Here is a 6,079-nt window from a genome sequence, read left to right as displayed (position 1 = left end):
AACTGAACACCGTAGGGAAAAGACTTGTGTGGTCCTCTACACTGTAAAAAAAATATTGGGTGAAATTTTAATCAACACGAAGGTAATTATGTGTCAAACCAATCTGGGGCAGTATTTTTTCCCCAATGCGGGAAGCATATTGTCAAGAAAGGTTAAGAAAAAATAAGCAGCAATTACTTTAAAATTGGCAAAATTTTCATCACACTGGATTAATAAAAATGCCCAAAAGAAATGCCCAATGTTGTTTGGACACATAATTACCCTCATGGAGCATTTTTACCCTATAATTTCTAGAGTGTACACCATTCAAGACATTTTTTTGTGAAATTACCAAACGATTATTAATATAAAATTTAGATAGCAGAGTCTATAGCGTATACCATTTGATATTTCTTAGTAAACTAATCACATTCTTACTTCAGTATTGAATTCAATCACGATTCCATCACTTTTATAAATAAATATAACTTTCATTTTAGGTTTGTACATTGCTTTATATGCTCATTTTCATTGATATTATTGAATGAAATCAGACAAGAACATGATGACGTATTTTTTCTTCTGGAAATAAAATGAAATTGAATTTGAAATTAGGCATGTAATTATTGTTCGATTTATCCCTCCTCCACATTCCTTCTCCTCTACTCCCCTTTCTCCCTCTCTCCTTTTCTACCTCTCTTCCCCCTCTCCTATCTCTCTCTCTTTCTATCACGTGTTATCCCCAGTGATCAACAGGGTCAATGCGAGGGATATGATATTCTGATCGGCAATTTTATCACTCTGGAGATTTTCCCGCCCAATCCCGACCCATTTCCCGCTCCTGTCGTGTTTCATTTCACACCGGAACGAGTAGTTGTGAGTACACGTGGATTTTCTGCTCTTTATTAACATCGATAATTTTTGGTTTATTATTCTCGTTAGCACACTAAAATTCTTTTTCCGCGATATTCCTTTTTAAAATGATGAAAATAAAGCAATCACCAAACCTTTAGTACTGTTTTGTTATTTTAAATAATTATTACAATTTAAAGGTACATTCCCAGGTTTTGTTACGTGCTGTACTCGCCGCCATCTTCATTACGAAGATCATTTACAAAATTTGCATACGGCTGTCAATCATTAGCCAGTCGCACAGCACATACACGCACATGCACGGTAAGTTATAACGTCTTTGCACGGTACACACAGGTTGCTGTGCTTTTGCCTGCATCAGCGTTGCCCCAAACATTCGCTGACGTCACCATTACGTCAAACCCCCGTTTGGAGAAAGACCGCAGTTCAGACTGCAAACTGCGGTATTAGAACCCAAATTGTATTTGAGATCCCTGGGGGCCGTTTCATAAAGCTGTTCGTAAGTTAAGAGCGACTTTAAAAACGACTGGTGATCATTGCCAATGGTGTGTACCATCACCAGTCGCTCTTAAAGGACAAGTCCACCCGAACAAAAAGTTGATTTGAAAAAAAGGAGAACAATCCAAATCAAACGGAGGTTTTCGTCATGACTTCAACAAGCAGAAGTGGCAGAGTCAACCTGCGAACGGCAGCCGCGCCGAAGCATACGCGAACTGAGAGTTTTCAGAGTTCGGGCTGGTTCGGGCAATCAGTCTACAAAAGTAACATACAAAGTAACATACGTTCGTCTCAATTGGAAGTAGATGCCTTCTGCAGCTCTTACGTATTCCAACAGCGCCCTCCCGAATCACCGGAACGTCTACCTTTAAGTAGCCACGGCCACTTTGGATAGTGTTGGCTCAATTCATGGACTAAAGCAGTCAATGATTCATCATCTTGGGTTCATGATATGAACAACAGATTAATTGAATTTGAACTATTTAGATCACACGTTGAGCTTGCTATTGGTTAACACGAATAACTGATTCGTGATTTAATGTCTTTTCTGTTCTCTCCCTCTTCCAAAATCTTTTTTCAGACATTCCCAAACGAGACAGTGTGTGTATGGCTAGACGAGGAAGCGATGTAAGTTGTTTGACAATTACATTAAATTTAATTGACATTGCGTCCATTATAAGGGCTACACATATGTTCCAAGTAATTTTGAATCATTATTTTGCATATTGAAATATTTCACATAGTTTGTAACGCGTTACTTTATCTTGGAAGTTTAAGAAGAAGTGTTAGAAATGTATTCGCTGTAAAGTAAGATAATTGACATGGAAATTGTTTCGCGGTACAGGCCTACCATCATCGTGATCATGACCCTCATGGTCGTCATCGTAGTTGTCATCAGTCATCATTATCATTATCACTATCATGATCATCACCATCACAACGTCGTCATTATCATCAATATCAGCATCATCATCAACATTAATATCACTGTAATCATCATCGCCATCAACATCACTATCATTATGATGATCTTGATCATCATCAAATGTGGAGCGTTGTGGCCCAGTGGATTAGTCTTCGGACGTAGAAAAAGAGGGTCGTGGGTTCGAATCCCAGCCATGGCGTAATTTCCTTCGGCAAGAAATTCATCCACATTGTGTGCCGCACTCGACCCAGGTGAGGTAAATAGGTACCTGGCAGGAATTTATTGCTTGAAATGCCATCGCGCTGTATAAAGCTGCGATGCTAAAGCCAGGGTAATAATTAGTTAATCCAATTAAGCGCATAGGGACGCATTTGGCAGTGATATGCGCTACATAAACATGTTGGTATTATTATTATCATGATGATGATGATGATGATTCATCATCACTACCACTGCCATCATTGTCATCATCATCATCATCATAATCATCACCATAATCACCACTATCATCATTATCATCATCATCATCATCATTATCACCACCATTATCATCACCATTATCCTTCCTCTCATATTTTTTTCATACGTAATAGTAACCATGACAACAACATCTGGAGAACGAGTGGGTGTGTCACCATCAATGGAACGGAATCCGGAACCAGATGCGAATGTGACCATCTGACTAGCTTTAGTATTCTTATGAAAGTCACCGAATATGAGGTAGGAACTTCAAACAAATGGGTTCAATTAAATAAGAAACTGAAGACCTACGGTTATTAATGAACACGAATAAAGCCAACGATGAATAATAGAAACCTGTCTCAATTTAGAAAACGAATTAGCATACTTAATTATGATCAGGAAAGGTTTACTGTCCACTCCTGAAGACGGACAGTCAACCTGTCCGAAACGTCGAATCTCTCTACTAATCATCTCTACTCGCCGACTCAAGCCAGCATCTCCTCATCAGCTCTACTACTCAAGCTGTTCTCATTCAACATTCCTTCTGGTTTACAGTCGTTTTCAGGACTACTTTCAAGAAAGATTACTCTACTCTCAAATCTCCACTTTCTCGCCTATCCATTTCTTCTCTTCTATCCACCGTTTCCATAACACTCCACATGGTGTACCGTAAACCACATAAGCAATCATCTTTTCTAAGGATCCGTTTGTCAAGTTTATTTTATCTATCTCGTAACCTGTTTTTTATTAATTCGTGACATTATTCCGTGATGTATTGAATTATTCATAGGCCGATGCATTCGTTGATTTTATTTTCAGATACCAGAGATTCATGGAAAAGCCTTGTCTATCATCACCTTCATTGGCTGTGGTGTATCGATTGTGTGCGCAGTCCTCATTATTATTCTATTTCTTTGTTTTGGGTACGTAGACTAAATTTTATATTTCCAAACTTTTTTAGATTTTGTTTATATATCTAGTGAGATTTTAGTTTGTCACAATTCAAGCGAGCCGACACTGATTTTGGGGATGAAAATATTTTCATCGCGGTAAAACATCGCATGTGAAATTACTGAAATGTAGGCTATTTGTCATCATTTGATTGTTGGTAGGATTTAAAGGCGTCTTGTCTCCGGGAAAGATCGAGCCTTTACTGATGTTGATGTTCACATCAACGGGACAGACGTATCCCCATACTCCGGTACGGGTGTAGGATTGGAGCTGTGATTTTCCTTATTTCTTTCTCTGTCATCTCCACCCTGCTGGCATACTAGTAGCCCTATATAACATACTTTTAGTAATAGCCCTGGTTTTAATTTGTGAGACACACCTACTCGACTTTAAATCCTTGTAGATATCCTAATAATAAAAAAGAAGAAAAGATAGAAAAAACATGGAAAAGAAAAAGAAAAAAGGAAGGAACTAAAAATAAATATTTGAATTTTACTTTTTCAATTTCAAGAAAACAAATGTTAATAATATACTATATATTATGGCGAAAATAGTCAAATTGACTGGTTGCCAAATAAAAATAAGAACCCCCCCCCCCATTGATGAATTCATAGCAACCAAAACAATTTTATGTGTGGTCTGACTTTAGAGACGGCACTGCGTCGAAGGCTTGTCCACATGTCACACAATGAAGAAGTCTTTGTCAGAAATCGGTGAAACAAAACAGCAATTTCGCACAGGATTCTTGACAAACGACATATTTGCAGTTTTTCGTCAGACCCGAAACCTGGGACGAAATTGCTGTTCCGGTTGGCCCGTTTTCGACAAATACTTCCCAGCTGTCCATTGTAACATGACAGATATTTTCAATACATTTGCTGAGTTCTTAAATTCGTTCTGCGTAAAAAAGTCCTTATTCCCGACCTTTCGTTCGAGGACGCGCACGCTTATTTAGAACGGTAGTTTATTTTTGAAGAGACTTTTTGGGCCCGTCGTAAAACTCTGGCCTGCAATGCAAATTGTGTGACATGAGATTTTTTTTTCGTTTCGCATCTGCGACGGAAACATTCAATATGCGTTTCGTGTGCAAAATTCTAGTTGCTACTATGGTAACAGGGGGTAACAGCGATATATCCGATTGAGGACGACTTTCAAAAGCCACATTTGACTCCTAGAGCTCGAGAGGCCGCCCCGGGGGGGGGGGCACTTCCATTGATTAGTGGATACCAAGAGCGACCACGCGTAAAAGGGGACAGAGTGGGCAAGTACATTACGTATAGGCCTATGTAACGTTATAAGGGTGTCAAAACGATGTTTAAAATGCTGAAAAGGGGATACATATCCAATACTTGTAGGGTTTCACACTTGTTAAGAGATGCATTTTCATAATCTGGAAAATAATTAATTGCTTCCCTTGTTTAGCGGGGTACTGTTCGAAACCCCATGGTCGTGCCTGGTATCCACTCATCAATGGAAGTGGTCCCCCCGGAATTTGAATCTAATCCACATTTCTGCGGAAAGTAAAACATAATGCCCATAACATCGTGTGCTAGAGGCATATCGTTTTTGTAGAAGGAGTTAAACAAAAGAAACAAAAGAAACCCGCGAGGTCAACACGTCCCTGGTCAAACGTATTGCATGCTGTGTACATACGTGTATCAACGCATGCGAAATGAAATGTTCGGCTGGAGAGGTTGATCTAACCCATGAAATCAATTGCCAGTGATTCACCAATAATCCACATTAATGCAATATCGATTCGATGGAATGTAATGATCTATATCTAAGCCTTCATTCAGTAAGTTTTTCATCTTTCAATATGTAGTCGATTTTTTTGAACAACCACTTTCTTATCCATGTCATAATTTATTTTAGGTCCTGCATTTCGAATATCTCCAGCCATCAGTCGTAATATGCATGCATGTATTTGGCGGGTGTCGCGGGAAAGGATTTTGCACACGAAAGGCAGATCTGTAGGGCCGGTAATTCCCCGGTAACACAAAGTTTGATTCTATTGACTATAATGTACAATCAATCTTAAAAATCAAGTGTATGATTAAGCGTTAACTTTTGTGTAAGGAACCCTAATATTAGCGTCGGTGAGGATTGCGAAAGGTTGTCTCAAGGCTCAGGACGCACGTGCTAGATTTTTATATATTTGACGAAGTGACATCTTTGCATCTAGCGTTCTGATATGACGGATGCGCAGACTATTTCTGTCGCATTGTCTATTCAAAATGCAAACGTAATAACATGACTGCCTATCCAACATGAACTTTAACAATATGTTCTCCTTCTTTTCTTTGGATTTAACAGATTGATGAAAGAGGAGAGGATTCTCCATACCATGTTACTTGTTGCTATTGCAGCGGGCCAGCTCACGTTTCTTGT

The 6,079-nt window shown here is 38.9% G+C and overlaps 1 long non-coding RNA gene across 1 annotated transcript; it reads left to right on the top strand.

The window, feature by feature from the left end:
• The first annotated feature begins 2,925 nt into the window (after positions 1–2,925).
• On the top strand, positions 2,926–6,079 carry LOC121421005. The gene is made up of 3 exons (XR_005970920.1): positions 2,926–2,995; positions 3,557–3,660; positions 6,005–6,079. It is a non-coding gene; the product is annotated as an uncharacterized LOC121421005 (long non-coding RNA).

Source organism: Lytechinus variegatus, chromosome 9 (genome assembly GCF_018143015.1).
Source record: "Lytechinus variegatus isolate NC3 chromosome 9, Lvar_3.0, whole genome shotgun sequence".
In the NCBI taxonomy this organism is placed as follows: Eukaryota; Metazoa; Echinodermata; class Echinoidea; order Temnopleuroida; family Toxopneustidae; genus Lytechinus; species Lytechinus variegatus.
Note: the sequence above shows the minus strand (reverse complement) of the source record. Positions and strands in the feature narration are given on the sequence as shown.